The 17,836-nt window shown below is 44.7% G+C and overlaps 1 protein-coding gene across 6 annotated transcripts in view; it reads right to left on the bottom strand.

Annotated features, from left to right (window-relative positions):
- Positions 1 to 17,836, bottom strand: part of BAG6 (BAG cochaperone 6) — a 2,260,316-nt gene that overhangs the window by 893,743 nt on the left and 1,348,737 nt on the right. The window lies entirely within an intron of this gene.

The following is a 17,836-nucleotide window of genomic DNA, read 5'->3' on the forward strand; positions in this document are numbered from 1 at the left end:
CTTGGTAGATACCCCCTCAAAATTAAGAAATGTTTGCCACCCTTTTATTTATTTATTGGTATTTGTTTACCAGGATAGTCCACTGGGCCAAGACCACTTATTTTTAGTGGAGGCCCAGGGAGAAAAGCTCAAGAAAGAGAGAGACTATACAATGCAAAGGTAAAACTTTTTACATAGCAGCATAACAGAATTTATAAAATCACAGTATAAACTATTAAAAAGTAGTTCAACAATAGTTAGCATACCAGAGAGGGTAAGCTATACACCAAATATGTTTGCTAGCATATTATGCCAAAAGTTCAAGCTTAATATATTAAGAGGTTACTAATAGCCATTTAAAGCAGGAGTAGAGTATAAAAATGAGAATAATAGCGGGAAGATATGGAAGGCAAAGTGAGGAATTGTTAAATATTAAAGTAAGGGGAATGAAAGTAGAGTGAGTATGTAGTGGGCAGTATTTTTTTGTAATGAGCTAAGAGTGGGATGTAGTTGAAGTAGAAGCTAGGGGAGAGACTGGAGTGGGTAGGACTAGTTTATGGAAGGGGGAGGCTTGCTACAATTAGTTTGACGCATGCACAATTCCATATTTAAATAATCAACATAATTCTGATTAATCTAATCCAGCTGCAAGAGGAAACTGGTGAAGAAGTGTGGAATGTCTTGTTACTGTATTGACAGAGTAATTATTGTGGTATCAAAGTTCTGCACAGAGGCCAGCTCTGTGGGATAGAGGGATAAAGCCCTGTAAATTATGCTGGTGACTCAAGTAGAGGCTCAGACACTAGTAGGAGCTGGACAGGGAGGATATGAGTGAGCAGAAACTGCTAGCTCACCCATCCCAGAAGAGGGAGGCAGACTGGCTCACCACATAGTGTTTCCTGCTAGATATCATCTTATGTTTTACCATGGTGGACTGAGCCAACTAAGCCTGCACATTCACGGTGCTTAGCACTATGAAGCCAGAGGGGAATGTGTCATGTGGAGACATGCTTCTCATTAAGGGACTGCAACAATGGGTTTAGCAGAGCAGCTGAGGGAGGAGGGGGACATCCAACTGGGGAGAGGATAAGGCCACCCACCAGAAGCAGCAACCTGGCCCACTCCCTACTACCCAGCACTTGCCAGAGAATGAAGAGTTAATGGAGACTACTGGGCAGGAAAAAGGGGTCACAGGGTTCTTCTCCAGCTCAGGACTGCCAAACTTCTGTGGCCTCACAACAAATGGATTTTAGTTACAGAGCCATTAGGCAAAGTACTGAGGGAAGAAAAAACACATTTCACAAAAACAGCTGTGCTTGGAACTTATCATAAATGTAGATTACTGAGTACATTCAATATTGCAATCATAGTCAATGAGATATCTTAGAAAGCAGACCAAGGAACCAAGGGAATAAAAACATTTAGTACAACTTAATCCTTTATAACACTTTAGGAAAACAGGTACTGGGAGATAACACTCAAGACGCCGGAAACATTTTAGTGATTTTGTTCCTTTTACTTTTAGAACTTCAGAAATTTCTGAAGAATTTCTAAAAGGACTGGATCAATCTGCACTCTCCCCTCCTCTCCTCTCCCAGTTAAAATGGGTGTCTCTCAGGGTTCCATCCTTGGTCCACTACTTTTCAATATCTTCACTAATCATCTTTATTCTTCCTGTCCTCAGTTATCACTGGTCCAATACGGTAATGACTCTACTGTCATCACTATTGCTGACTGCCTCCAAACTCATCTCTACAACACAGACTTCCTTTAACTAAGCAGAAAACTCTCTCTCTGATAATCAGCTTATCCTTAACCCCCCCCCCCAAAAAAAAAAAAAAAAAAAAACTAAGCTACTGCTTTTCCTTCCTAAAAACTACAACCACATTAAATCCACTTTCACAATGCTGTCCCCCAATAACACACACATCGAGGTGGAAACTAGCACTAAACTCCTTGGTGTCATCACTGACGACCAATTTAAATTCCATCTACACATTAACTGTATCAAGAAAATTCATCAGAAACTAGGGCTTCTTTACTGCAACAAAAAGTTTCTCACCAGTAAAGCTGAAGTATCTCTCTCTTATGCCTACTTCCTACCCAGTCTATTATACGGCACTCAAATTCTTACTTGCCTCAACTCCACACTCCTTGCCAAACTTGAATCTACCTACAACAAGATAGCCAAATTTGCAGCCCATCAAACTTACAAGTCACATCACTGTCTTTCACTCAAACACCTTAACTGGCTTGAACTACCTCATCTTCTTCTCCCTCAACTCCAGATCATCCACTCCATCCGTTATCAGCCTTCTTACTGTCCTACCCTATATCATCTGTCATCTCCCACTATTCACCTTCTAGATCCCTCCGGAGCTCTAACCTAAATCTGCTACAAATCCACAAACCTAAAACTAAGAAAGGATATATTCTCTATAGCTATAATCCTTCCAAGGCCTGGAACAAACTTCCACTAGAGATCAGGTCACTGAAGCAAATTAGTCAATTCAAGCTAGCCACTTAGCCACTAAAGAATACCGGTTAAGCCAATGGACCTGCCTCTTTACCCAACCCCCTTAAACAGCTTATCAACCCTAACTGTACACCTCTATCTGCTCCTAATCTATGTAACTTTCTCTAACTCTGTTGACCTTGTCTCACATTAACTTCTCTATCCTAAGCACATTACATACATTCTTATCTGCATAATGTAAGATTTTACATCTGATGACAAAAAAAGAAGTTATGTACTCACCGTAACATTCCATGTTTGTTCTCCTTGATCTCGCCTTCCATCTTGCTGGTTGGGTTCGGAGCAAATCCTCGGCTGCAACTCGGCCACATTCTAAAGCTCGAGAGATTCCACTGGCTCGAGGCTAGACCCTATCCTAACATACCTAGCGAGAGTCTAGACCCTATCCTAACATACCTAGCGAGAGTTACCCAGATCTTGTTTGTGATAACCCATAACACTAGACTATAATATGCAAATATAGACACACACACACACATATATATATATATATATATATATAGATATAGATATAGATATATATATATATGTAGATATATACAACAAAGATGGGAATCACAGTCTATGGAGCCAAATAATGGATAATTCCTCTCGATCTTCCAGGAAGGGGAAGGAGGGTGGCATGCAAGAAGGAAGGCGAGATCAAGGACAACAAACATGGAACATTATGGTGAGTACATAACTTCTTTATGCCATGTTGTCCCTATCTCACCTTCATTCTTGCTAGTTGGGGCTGCATCCCCAGCATCTTCTTCTTGGGTGGCTCAATGGAATAGACTCTTCAGGACCATGGAACCAAAGGATGCTCTGTTCCGGGGAGGCCACATCTACCTTGTAATGAGTGATGAAGTTATGGGGATTAACCCAAGCAGCTGCTGCAGAAAAGTACAGTTTTGTACCTACCATAAATGTAGATGTTCGAGTGCTAATACAGCTGCAGTAATCACAGATGGGTTTTCAGCCGTCAGGCGGTCTCTCGGTCGGCCGAATTCCAAAGTCTTGGTCCGGCGTCAGTTGTCATCGCTTACTCCTCTGACGTCAGTGAGCCCAGAGTATATAAGACACAGCCGACGCCATGTTCTTCAGTCTTTCTTGCCCCAGATGTCAGGTGCCCCCAAAAGGAAGGCAATACATAAATAAAGCTTATCTACATATGCAAGTAATGCAATGTAATGCAAAATCAGTGTAAGCAAGCAAATAAAACATAGCAGGATAACCCAGTCAAGTGGTATGAAGAGGTTGTTAGGCCCCATGCCTTTACCAAGTGGGGAAGGAGGGAGGGAAACCTGTACTGCAGCTGTATTAGCACTCGAACATCTACATTTATGGTAGGTACAAAACTGTACTATGTTCATCGTGCATACAGCTGCAGTAATCACAGATGGGTAGAGTCCCAAAGCTATGCATAGGGTGGTAGGTAGTATGAGGAACTGGGTTGAGCCAGAATGCCCTGCAAAACAGCAGTGGCAAAGCCTGCTCTTGTTCTGGAATATAAGGGCAGGTGGTAGTGTTTTGTGAAGGTATGTACAGAACTCCAAGTGGCTGCCTCCAAAATATCTTTAGTAGGAACACCTCTGAGGAAGGCTGTAGAGGTGGCTGTGGCCCTGGTGGAGTGAGATCTGATACCAGTAGGGACAGATTTCCCATGATAGGAATAACAAAACCGTATGCAGTGGCCAATCCACTTGGAAATGGTCTGTTTTGTAACTGGTTTCCCTTGAGCCCCTACGGCATAGGATACAAAAGGTTGTTCTGATTTCCTGAAGGGCTTTGTTCTGTCCAAATAGTAACGTAGCTGCCTATGGATATCTAAAGAGTGTAGCAGCCTTTCCGCTTTGTTTTGAGGGTTAGGATAAAAGGTAGGTAGGTGTATGGCTTGATTTAAGGCTACCCTGGATACCACTTTTGGCATAAAAGATGGGTTGGTACGAAGGGAAACCCTGTCCTGATGGAAGATGAGGAAGGGCTGCACCGCCATGAGGGCCTGTAGTTCAGAAACCCTACGAGCTGAAGTGATGGCCAGAAGGAAAGCTGTTTTCCAGGACAAATATTGCAAATCTGTTGAGGCAGCAGGTTCAAAAGGAGGCAATGTTAATTTTTCTAGTATGTAATTAAGGTCCCAGGCTGGTATTGGTTGCTTCCTTGGAGGTCTTATATTCTTAGCCCCTCTGAGGAACTGTCGTAAGAGTGGGTGAGAGAATAAAGGAAGATCCGTGTTGAATTCTGCAGAAATGGCTGAGGCATGTATTTTTATGGAAGAAAATGAAAGTCCACTGTTCAGCAGTTCAGCTAGGTACTGTAAAACCTGAGGCAAGTTCAATTTTCTAGGGTCCTGGCCTCTTTTCTCATTCCAACAGCAAAACCGCTTCCATTTTGCGGAGTAAGCTTTTCTAGTAGATGGTCTTCTGGCCTCCAAAATGACATCCTGCACCTCCTTGGAGAGTAGGGTCTGTTGTGGTGTTAAGGAATTTTCCATGCAGCGAGGTTGAGTGTTTTCAGCTGACTGTGAAGAGTTTTGTAGCTGTTCTGAGTCAGCAGAAGAGGTATTAGAGGCAGGGACCAGGGAGGAGTATGTGTTAAGCTACTCAGGAGTAGATACCAGTGTTGCCTTGGCCAATCTGGAGCAATCAGTATCATCCTCGGTTTGTCTGTTCTTGCTTTCAAAAGCACCTTGGGTAGAAGAGGCAGAGGTGGGAATGCATAAACTGTCCATGCTGTCCAACTGAATGAAAGGGCGTCCACTTTTCAGGCCTTTGGATGGAAGGTCCTCGAACAAAACTTTTTCAATTGATGGTTCCTGTGGGAGGCAAAATGATCTATGTCTGGCCTCCCCCACGCTTGGATTATCTCTGTAAACACCTGAGGATGTAACTTCCATTCGTGTGGATCTGTCATATTTCTGCTTAGAGTGTCTGCCAGTGTGTTTTCCAGTCCTGGCAAGTACTGTGCTTGAAGTTCGATTTGTCTTTCCAGAGCCAAGTTCCAAAGAGTCATGGCTAGTCTGCACAAGGGGTATGAATGTGTTCCTCGTTTATGTACCACATTACTGTGGTGTTGTCTGTTCTTATCAGTAATTGTCCTGGATGCAGGAAGTCCTTGAAAGCTGTAATTGCATTTATTACTGCTAGCATTTCTTTTTGATTGATGTGAAGGTGCTTTTCCTTTTGGGACCATCTGCCCTGAATGCACCTGTCCTTCATGTGCGCCCCCCAGGCGTAATCTGAGGCGTCTGTGGTTATGACTTGTTTTGCTTGAGGCTTGCAGAATGGAAGGCCTGTGTTTACTTGACATGCTTGGGCCCACCATAGAAATTCCTTTTGCAAACATGGAATTATTGGTATAATCGCTTCCAAACTGTGACTGTGTTGAGACCATAGAATTTTTAGGTACCATTGAAGTTTCCTCATATGCAGCTTTGCACATGGGATTAGAAGAATGCAAGATGCCATGAATCCCAGAGCCTGCAGGATTTTCCTTGCAGTAAGCCTGGTACTTTTTGCTAGTGTTTTGAAGTACTGAGATAGTTGCCCTTGTTTTTCTGGCGTAAGATATGCCATCTGGGTGTTTGTGTCCAAGCTGGCACCCAGGAAGGTTATTTTCTGAGATGGTGTTAGCCTTGATTTCTCCTTGTTGATGGTATATCCCAGAGAAAGCAGTAACCGTGTCACATATGCCAGATGTTCCAGTAGCATGTGTTTGCTGTCCGCTTGGATCAGGCAGTCGTCCAGATAAGGGTAAATTTGTATCCCTTGAAGTCTGCAGTAGGCAATCACTGATGCCAGGCACTTTGTGAATACTCTGGGCGCAGTAGATAAGCCAAAGGGCAATGCAGAGAATTGATAGTGGATTGAACCTGCAAGAAATCTGAGGTATCTTCTGCAGCTTTGTCTGATTGGGACATGCAGGTATGCCTCCTTGAGGTCCAATGTTACCAGCCAAAACTCCTTGCCCAGCATGGGAAGAAGTTGCTGTAATGTGAGCATCTTGAATTTTGGTACGAGTAGAAATGTGTTGAGGATGGATAAGTCCAGAATGGGTCTCCAGTCGGTTCCTTTTCTTGGTACCAGAAAAAGTCTTGAATAAAAACCTTGACCTTGTTGGTGCGTAGGTACCTTTTGTATAGCTCTCATGTTTAGGAGCTTTGAAATTTGCAGTTGTGCCTCTGCCCTTTGATTTTGTGGCAGGTTTGGCATGCCTCTCATTTTTGGAAGAGTGTGAAATTGAAATTTGTAGCCTCTGTTTATAATGTCCAGTATCCATTTGTCTGTTGTGACAATATGCCAATTGCTTGCAAATAATGCTAGTTTCCCTCGCAAAGGTGCTGCCAGCTGAAACTTGCTTGGCATGGAAATGAGGGAGTCATTGGGTTTGCTTCCTGTATTGTTGTGCACTGTCTTCACCACCTCTTGGTGCTGGAGATTGCCATTGTCTGCCTCTACATGATCCTTGTGATTGCCCTCTGCCCCTTGTGCGTCTGTATCTACCTCTTTGGGGCTTGTCAGTGGCTGGAAAGGACCAGTTCTTTGAAGGCCAATTTCTGCTAAAACGTGGTGGTTGGACCTGTAAGAAAGCTTTGACAGTTTGCATAGATTTGGCTTTTTCTTCCATTTGCCGTAGTATCTCCTCAGCATTAGTACCAAATAGTACATCCTTTTGTAAAGGAGCATCAAGAAGTTTAGCTTTTACATGATCAGGCAAATTTTGTTCCCTAAGCCAGGCATGTCTGCGAATGACTGATCCTGTAGCAGCCACTCTACTGGAAGCCTCTAGGGCATCATAACCACATTGTAAGGTGTGTTTACCCACTTGCTCCGCACTATGCATCATATCCTGTAACTCTTTTAAATCTGGTTGTTCAGGTTGAGACATTTTGTTCCTTAATTGTGATAACAGGTACTGTTGATATTTAATCATATGAAACTGACAGTTTAAGGCCCTCATGGCTAGGGTGGCCGAGGTATATACCTTTTTACCCCACCTTTCTAGAGATCTGGATTCCCTTTCTGCAGGAAGTGGATTCTTGGCAGTGGAGGCCTTTAATCCCTTGGGGCCTTGTGAAATGGTTTCAGGGTCAGCATTATGGCCTTTGTAGAGAAATTGGTGAGAACTGGGTACTCTGTAACACCTATCAGGTTTTACTGGTGCAGGAGGCAGAGAATCAGGGTTAAGGCAAGCCTCCGAATAGACATCATCCAGTACATCCAAAACAGGGGGTATAGCCAGAGGTCTGTGCTGAGGTAACCAAAGAAATTCCCTAAGTCTTTTCTTGGAATCTGAAAAGTCTTGGCCTTCCCAATGGAAGTGTTCCCTCAAGGTGTGCAAGGTTTCCCCAAAAGAAAAATCCTCAGGAGGGGATACAGAAGGAATGGACTGTTCTGCATCCGAATCCTCAAAAGGGGTGTAAGATTGTTCCTCTGCATCAGAATGTTCTGATAAAATGGATCCCTGATCAGAAGAGGGAGATTCTTCCTCCACTCTGGGTCTCTTGTCAGGAGGGGGCTGAGAACCTCTGATAAGAGTAATTAGATCCTCAGCCATTTTAAGCATCTGTTTCTTAGGCATGGGTCCAGGAGATGGGCCCTGTGCAACAGGCCTCGTGGGATGCCTGGCTGCTTTGGATTTAGTAAAGGCCTTAATTGAAAAAGAAGAAGAGGGCCTAAATACACCATGGGTGGAGGTGGACCTGTCCACATTAGTAGGCTCGACATTAGCAAGGGCTTCAGTTGTAGTCTGGGAAAGGGCTGAGGACCCAGCGGTCTCGGGTACAGAGGACACCGCCAAAGGAGTGCCGTCGGTAGTCAGGGACTGCAAAGGCGTCTCACTAAGAACCGGACCACGTGTAGCCTGTTTTGGCGTGGTGTCGGCGGGGACCGAGGCCCTCGTGTGTCGGTCCTTTTCCTTGCGTTTTTTGGACAAAATGGTAGTCGGAATGTCCGACGACATTTTATAGTCAAAAGCTTTACCAAAGTAGTGTTGGGCGAACTCCGCCCGACGCTTGATAGTGCGTTTATTGAAGGTAGCGCAAAAGCGACAGCCAACGCCGTGGTCTGGGCCCAAACAAGGTATGCAAAGGGAATGGAAATCCTTATGCGGTATTTGCTTCCCACAAGAAATACAATTATTAACTTTTTCTGACATCGGTCTGAGGCAAGAAAAGTTTCAACGGGTACTTAGCTTTAATGAAGACTTCGGTTCCAATTATTTTCGTAATTCAGGAGCTGGCCGACCGGCACTTGCGAACTGCTTCTGCTTCGGGCACCGCGCGGCAAAAAAGACTGGAGAACATGGCGTCGGCTGTGTCTTATATACTCTGGCCTTACTGACGTCAGAGGAGTAAGCGACGACAACCGACGCCGGACCAAGACTTTGGAATTCGGCTGACCGAGGGACCGTCTGCCGGCTGAAAACCCATCTGTGATTACTGCAGCTGTATGCACGATGAACATCTGAGGCTAAAGGCAGTCTGGCCTGAAAGACAGTTGAGGCAGACAAAGCCCTAGTTGAGTATCCTCGAATTTTTCCTAGCAGCTACTTGCTCTGTGAATTACAGACATAAGTGACAGTGTCTGAAAGACATTTTGATAAAGTTACTTTCGAGACTGAAGTTCCCTTTCTGTTTTCTGAAAAAGATACTAACAATTGGCTGGACTTTCTGAATTCTTTTGTCCTGTGCAAGTAAAAACGTAACAGTCTATGAACATCCAGTTGGTAGAGTGTATATTCTGCCTTGTTGCCATGACTAGAGAAGAACATAGGTAGTTCTAATGATTGATTCACACTGAACTCTGAGCAAACTTTTGGTAGGAAGGGGGGTTGGTTCTGAGAGAAACTCTAGCTTTGTGAAATATTAAGTAAGGGGGATGAATGGATAGAGCTTGTAATTCTGACTCCCTCCTAGCTGAGGTAATGGCAGTTAAGAAAATAGTTTTCCAAGTCAAGAATTTCAGAGAACAAGTAGTAGCCGGTTCAAAAGGAAGGAGAATCATGGCAGCTAGGACTAAGTTTAGATCCCAAGGAGAAGGTGGTTCTCTTACTGGGGGTCTCAGGATAGTACCTTTTAGGAAAGCTTTGCATAACCTGTAGGACATAACGTTGGAACCCATTTCTCCCACATGAAAATTGGAAATAGCAGCCAGCTGAACTTGGATAGTTGCTGCCGCTGCTCCTTGGTTAAAGGTTTCAGTGAGTAATTCGAGGACCTTTGAAATAGGTGCAGTAAAAGGGTCAATACTATTTTTGGCTGCCTAACAAGAGAACCTCTTCCATTTGCTAGCATAAAGTTTTCTCGGTGAGGATTTATGAGAGGAAATTAAAATATGTCGTACTGCTGGGGAAATGTCAGGAAGCCTGGCTAAGACAGGAAGTGGAGAAACCTAGCTGTCAGCCTGAGGGTCTGTATGGAAGGATGGAGCATACCTGACTGATACACCAGGAGATCTGGAACTGGGTCCATGATCCAAGGCTCCTCCTGGAGCTGGGGCCATAAGAAGGGGAACCATATTTGACGAGGCCAGTAAAGAGCAATGAGGATTAGTTTGCAACCTAACGATTTTGCTTTCTGATTTATGGTAGGTACACAACTGTACTATGTTCATCGTGTTTCACTGTTACAGTCATTACTCTTGGGTTGAATCCCAAAGCTGAGGATGGGTGGCTGCGCTAAATAGGATTAGGAGAGGCTATGAGGCCCTGCAGAACTGCAGTGGCAAAGCCTGCTCTGGATTTAGAGTAAAGAGGTAAGTGGTAGTGCTTTGTAAAAGTGTGCACTATACTCCAAGTTGCAGCCTCTAAGATGTCTTTGGTTGGTACTCCTCTGAGGAAGGCTGCTGAAGTGGCTGCTGCTCTGGTAGAATGAGGCCTAATGCCCTTAGGCACTGATTTGCCATGCTGTGAATAGCAGAAATGGATGCAATGGCCTATCCATTTAGAAATAGTCTGTTTTGAGATGGCCTTTCCTTGTGATCCTGCAGCATATGACACTAAAAGTTGCTCAGTCTTTCTGAAAGCTTTAGTTCTGTCCAAGTAGAAGCATAGCTGCCTGTGTATGTCCAATGAATGTAGAATTTTCTCACCCTTGTTCTGTGGGTTTGGATAAAAGGTAGGCAAGTGAATGGTTTGGTTGAGGGCCACACTGGACACCCACCTTAGGCATAAATGTTGGGTTTGTCCTCAGAGAAACCCTGTCTGGAAGAAAAATGATAAAAGGTTCCACAGCCACGAGTGCTTGTAACTCCGAGACTCGTCTTTCAGAGGTTATTGCTAGGAGCAGAGCTGTTTTCCAGGATAAGAATTTTGTCAGCTGTTGAGGATGGCTCAAAAGGAGGCAGTGTGAGTTTTTCCAAGACATAATTGAGATCCCACGCCGGAATTGGTGGTCTCCTTGGAGGCCTCGGAATTGGTGGTCTCCTTGGAGGCCTGATGTTTTTGGCCCCTCTGAGGTACTGCCTTATTAAAGGATGAGAAAAGATAGGTGGTTCCGTATTGTAATGGGCTGAAATGGCAGAGGCATGAATCTTAATTGATGAAAAGGAAAGGCCTTTGTCCAGCATCTCAGTTAGGTATTGTAAAATCTGAGGTATATTTGGTACATACGTGTCAATGCCTCGTTCCTGGTTCCAAGCACAGAATCGCTTCCATTCTTCTGCATAAGATTTTCTGGTACTGGGCCTCCTGGCCTCCAAGATAACATCCATAACAGCTTTTAAAAGAGGAGTGCTCTGAATGGCTACATTATCCGCCATGCTGCCAGATTTAAGGTCCTGAGTTGGCTGTGCAGGATCTGATTGTTTTGTTGGGTCAGCAAGTGAGAAGTTTGAGACAATATCCATGCTGGACCTTGAGACAAGCTCTTTGGATTGGGTACCAGTGCTGGCGTGGCCAGTCTGGTGCAATCAGTATCATTTTTGGCTTCTCTTGTCTGACCTTTAGGAGTACCCTGGGAAGGAGAGGCAGTGGAGGAAAGGCATATACTGTTAGATTTTTCCAACTGAAGGATAGGGCGTCCACTCTCCATGCTTGTTTGTGATAAATCCTTGTTCAAAATCTCTGTAATTGGCAGTTGTGAGGGGAGGCAAATAGATCTATGTCTGGGCATCCCCATTTCCTTGTTATCATGCTGAAGACTTGTGGATCCAGTTTCCACTCATGGGGATCCATGATGTTTCTGCGTAGTTCGTCTGCCAGAGTATTTGTTTTTCCTGGCAGGAATTGTGCTTGCAGGTGAACTTGATGAGTCAATGCTGTGTCCCATAAGGTCATTGCTTGTCTGCAGAGGGGGTAGGAATGTGTGCCTCCCTGCTCGTTTATGTACCACATGACCGTAGTATTGTCCGTCTTTATCAGTAGCTGTCCTGGATGAAGTAGATCCTTGAAAGCTGTCAGGGCATTCTGAGCAGCTAGCATCTCTTTTTGATTGATGTGAAGATGCATCTGGCTTGCAGGCCATGTGCCCTGAATACATTTTCCTGCCATATGGGCCTCCTAGGCATAATCTGATGCACCCGTTGTCAGTGTCTGTCTGGCTGTGGGTAAACTGAATGGCAGACCCTTGTTGTGGTGACAGGCCTGTGTCCACCATCAGAACTCCTGTTGCAGGCAGGGAATGAGGGTAATTACTGTCTCCAGGCTGTGACAATGCTGAGTCCAAACACTTTTTAGATACCATTGTAGTTTCCTCATATGGAATTAGTAGAATGCAGGATGCCATGAAGCCCAAGGCCTGCAGGATTTTCCTTGCAGATAACTGGGTCTTTGTTATCAACTTTTTGAAGTAAGAAGTCAATTTCCTGCTTCAGGGACCACTCGAGAGGCATCTGGATAGCCCTCCTGAGCTTGTCTGCTATCACACTGGATTTCCCCGGAATGTGCATCGCAATCAGAAAGCGTTGAGAAGACATTGCCCACTGCCATACTCTTAGAGGCTCTTGACACAAGGGGTAAAACCTGGTTCCACCTTGTTTGTTGATGTACCATACTACTGACATGTCTGTTTGAATTGCGATCGTCCCCATAGGTAGACAGCCCTGGAGTGCTTGCAAAGCCAGAAGCACCGCTCTCATCTCCAAGATGTTGATGTTCAAGTGGCACTTGTATTGTTGCCAAGTTCCTTTAACAGTCTATCCCAGATAATGCCCCTCCACACCCTATCTGGGAAGCATCTGTGGTCACTGTAGCTACTGGTTGGGGGAGGATGAACGGCCTGCCTAGCGTCACCTGCGTAGACTGAAGCCACCATTTTAGATACCTCTTGCATATCTCCATGATGAGAATTTCGTGCGACATGGGTAGATCTTGCATGGACCATTGAGCAAATAGGAGCCACTGTAATATCCTCATGTAGAAGCGTGCCAAGGGAACTAGTGTTATTGCTGCTGCCATTGAGCCCAGGACTTTGAGAACAAATCTTGCCTGAATCTTTTTTCTCCCGATTAAGATTGAAACCTGATGTTGAATGGTTGATGCCCTCTCCTGAGGCAATTTTGCTATCATGTCTTTTGTATCTAAATCTGCCCCTATAAATGTAATATGTTGACAGGGCAGCAAGGCAGATTTTTCGTAGTTTATAGTGATGCCTAGTTGTGAGCAGAGGCGAATTGTGGTGTCCCTTGCCTCGGTTAATCGAATCTCGGTGGTGGCTGTAAGGAGCCAGTCATCTAAATATAGAAACACCCGGAATCCTAGACGCCACAGATGAGCCGTGACTGCTGCCATGCATTTGCACACCCTAAGGGGCTGTGGTGAGACCAAAGGGCAGAGCTCTGAACTGGTAGTGAATGGATCCCAGCCAAAAGTGTAGATATCTCCTGGATTGCCTATCCATCTTGATATGGTAGTACGCATCCTGGAGATCGATGGAGCACATCCAATTGTCCTTTCCCAGAAAGGGAAGTATGGACTGCAGTGTCACCATCCGAAAAGTACAGTTTTGTACCTACCATAAATGTAGATGTTCGAGGATTCCATTGCTGCAGTCCTTACTATTGGGTATAGTCCGCATCCAGTCGGCCCGAATACCAGAGTATAAGGCTGACGTCGGTCAGGGCGCATTAGACTGACGTCAGTACGTCAGGGTACTAATGCGCATGACCGGCGTCATATCCTCAGTCTTTTCTTGCCCCAGATGTCAGAAGACCCTAAAAAGACAAGGCCCAAAATACCTGCACCAAAACATGAACAATATATACAAAAATATAAGCAGGTAAATCACCTACACAACCACCCCTAAACACAGAGGGGAAGGAGGGAGGGTAAATTGGACTGCAGCAATGGAATCCTCGAACATCTACATTTATGGTAGCTACAAAACTGTACTATGTTCTTCGTCTTCCATTGCTGCAGTCCTTACTATTGGGTAGAATCCCAAAGCAGAGGTAAGGGAGGCTGGCAAATCATAAAGAAGCAGGAGCTGACAACATGCCTTGCAAAACAGCTGTGGCAAAACCAGCCCTAGACTTAGAGTAGATAGGAAGGTGATAATGCGTAGAGAAAGTATGCACTGAACTCCAAGTAGCTGCTTCCAAAATATCCTTAGTTGCCACCGCCCGTAGAAATGCTGTTGAAGTGGCAGTAGCCCTAGTGGAATGAGGCCTAATCCCAGCTGGAACCTCCTTGCCATGATGGGAATAACAAAATGCAATGCAAAAGCCAATCCACCTAGAAATAGTTTGTTTTGACACAGGCTTGCCCTGCGAACTCAAAGCAAAAGAAACAAACAACTGCTGAGACTGCCTAAAATCCTTAGTCCTGCTTAAGTAATAACGCAATTGCCTGTGTACATCTAAAGTATGCAAAATCTTCTCCCCTTTATTTTGGGGGTCTGCATAAAAGGTAGGCAAATGAATAGTTTGGTTTAAAGCCACACTAGAAACCACCTTAGGCATAAAGGAAGGATTAGTACGTAATGATACCCTATCCTTATGGAAAATCAAGGGCTCGACTGCCATAAGGGCCTGCAACTCAGACACCCTTCTAGCAGAAGTAATAGCCAACAAAAAAGCAGTCTTCCATGACAAATATTTCAATTCAGCAGTAGCCGCAGGCTCAAAAGGTTGTAGAGTAAGTTTTTCCAACACAAAATTGAGATCCCAAGCAGGAGTAGGAGCTCTACGTGGGGGTCTTATATTCTTAGCCCCTCTAAGAAACTGCTTGAACAAGGGATGCGAAAACAATGGTGGGTCACAATCATAGTGAGCTGAGATTGCTGCAGCATGAATCTTGATGGAAGAGAAGGATAGACCCTTGTCCAGTAACGCAGTAAGATATTGAAGAGCCATACTCAAATTAGGCTCAGAAATCTCCAAATTCTTTGCTTTACTCCAAAATAAAAATCTCTTCCATTTTGCTGCGTACACTTTCCTTGTACTAGGTCTTCTAGCTTCCATAATCACATTTAAAACTTGTTGAGGAAGTTGAGACCTGCTGTGTTTCAACACAGAATATGCCAGGCTGTCAGAGGAAGAGAGTGAAGCTTGACATTGAGCAGATGACCGTCCTGCTGGGATAACAGATGTGGAATCAAAGGTTAAGGCCATGGAGGCTTCTTTACCAGACTCCGTAGTAGAGGGTACCAGTGTTGCCGAGGCCAATCTGGAGCTATCAAAATCATCCTTGGCCTGTCCTGTCTGACCTTTAACAGTACCTTTGAAAGAAGAGGCAGAGGTGGAAAGGCATACAGATGAAGGTTTGTCCAACTGAAAGACAGAGCATCCACTTTCCAAGCTGTGTGATGAAACCCCTTTGTGCAAAACTGTGGCAGCTGGTGGTTTAGTGGAGAAGCGAACAGATCTATGTCTGGAGTTCCCCATGACACTGTCAATTTCTGAAATACATGAAGATCCAGTTTCCACTTGTGGGGATCCATGATTTGTCTGCTTAACACATCTGCGAAGGAGTTCTGTGCTCCTGGCAGAAACCTTGCCTGAAGAGTTAAGTGCAAGCGTAGCAGTCTCCAATAAAATCATTGCATGCCTGCATAGAGGATAAGAATGTGTTCCCCTTGTTTGTTGAAGTACCACATGACAGTTGTGTTGTCTGTTAGAATCAACACCTGCCCTGGAAGAAGTAACTCCTTGAAAGCCAGAAATGCGAACTGGACTGCTAACATCTCCTTTATGTTGATATGTAGATGCTGTAGTCTGGCAGGCCACTTGTCTTGTATCCACTTTGCATTTAGATGAGCTCCCCAAGCAATGTCTGAGGCATCTGTCGGTAAAATCTGACTCGCCTCTGGCCGGGTCACAGAGAGTCCCTTGTTTAGGTGACATTCCTGAGCCCACCACAAAAATACTCTTTGAAGGCAAGGTATTATTTGAATGACAGTGTCTAAATCCTGGCAGTGCTGTGTCCATACATTGTTGAGATACCATTGTAACTTCCTCATATGCAGTTTGGCATTGGGAAGCTCCAGAATACAAGATGCCATGAACCCTAATGCTGGAAGGACTGTCTCTGCAGTCAGCACGGACTGATGAGATAGTTGATGGAAGGAAAGTGACAGACTCTTTCGTTTGTCCGGGGTTAAAAAGGCCATCTGGGCTGCTGTATTCAGTCTCACACCCAGAAAGCACATGTGTTGAGAGGGTACTAGACTGGACTTTATTTCGTTCACAGAATACCCTAGGCATCTTAGCACTGCTATAAGATATTCCAGATGCTGTAGAAGGTCTTCCGTTTCTTGAGCCAGAATCAGGCAGTCTAAATAAGGATAGATTTGAAGTCCTTGTAGCCTGAAGTAAGCCATCACTGGAGCCAGAACCTTTGTGAATACTCTGGGCGCAGTAGATAAGCCAAAGGGCAATGCAGAGAACTGATAATGAGAATCTCCAGCTTGAAACTGCAGATACTTCCTGTAACTTAGCCTGATATGCACAGGAAGGTAAGCTTCCTTGAGATCTAAAGTTACCATCCAGTGATCTTTGCCCAGCAGGGGTAAAAGCTGTTGTAACGTCAACATCTCGAACTTGGGAATGTCCAGATAAGTGTTGAGGAGAGATAAATCCAAAAGCAGTCTCCACGTGTTCCCCTTCTCTGGTACTAGGAACATGCGAGAATAAAATCCTAGGCCCCTTTTTGACACAGGGACTGGTAGAATGATGTCCAACACCCATCCGTCTTGAGTAATTAAATCCCAAATTCCTTTGAAAAGAGACAGGTGTCCTTCTAAAGGAGCTGCCAGACGAGAATCTACTGGCAGCTGAAAAGGCAGGTCATTGGGTCTGTTTACGAAAGGACTGACCCCTGCCCTCACCAGAAGTCTGAGCAGGTGAACTCCCTGTTCTAGGCCTAAAAGAACCTTGAGCCCTGCCCCTACCACGTCTAGACCTACCCCTAGACTGGGAATCATAAGCAGGATATGTCCACCCCTTAGCAGGCCAATTTCTACTAAACTTCGGTGGCTGTACCTGCAAAGACTCTTTAACAGTTTGCATAGACTTAGCTTTGTCCTCCATTTTCTTCAAAACTGCTTCCACAGGTGAACCAAACAACACATCAGACTGTAAAGGAGCATCCAAAAGCCTTGTCTTAACATGCTCAGCCAAATTTTGATCCCTCAACCAGGCATGCCTGCGAAGAACAGAACTAGTGGCAGCCACCCTCGAGGAGGCCTGCACAGCATCAAAACCACATTGCAAAGAATGCTTGCCCACTTGTTCAGACACATAAACTAAATCCAGCAAGTCTTTACAATCAATACCTTCCGCCAAAGCACCCACCTTAGATTTCAATTGTGAAAGGAGATAATTTTGATATTTCAGCATGTGAAACTGACAATTTAACGCTCTCATGGCTAGAGTGGAAGAAGTATACACTTTCTTACCCCACCTATCTAATGCCCTTGCCTCTTTGTCAGTGGGAACAGGATTCTTAACCACAGAGGCCTTAACACCTTTAGGCCCCTGAGAAACAGTTTCTGGGTCCGCCCTAGGACTCTTAAACAAATATTTATGAGCTTCGGGCACGCTATAGTACCTATCAGGTTTAACAGGAGCAGGAGGCAAAGAATCAGGGTTCAGGGAAGCCTCTGCAAAAACATCTACAACCACATTCAACACAGGCGGTATAGCTAAGGGCCTATGCTGGGGTAAAAACAAGAATTCCCTAAGCCTCTTCCTGGAATCAGAGTAATCCTGGCCTTCCCATTTAAAGTGCTCCCTCATGGAATGCAGAGTCTCTGAAAATGAAAAATCCTCAGGAGGAGAAGCCGAAGGAGTGGCATCATCCACATCAGAATCAGAATAATGAGGATACTCCTGCAAATCTTCCGCAGAAGATTCAGAAGCCCCTGAACCCTGTTCAAAACTGTCAAACTCTGGTTCCACTCTA

This window comes from Protopterus annectens, chromosome 9.part0 (assembly GCF_019279795.1).
Source record: "Protopterus annectens isolate FY-2018-M chromosome 9.part0, PAN1.0, whole genome shotgun sequence".
Taxonomy (NCBI): Eukaryota; Metazoa; Chordata; order Ceratodontiformes; family Protopteridae; genus Protopterus; species Protopterus annectens.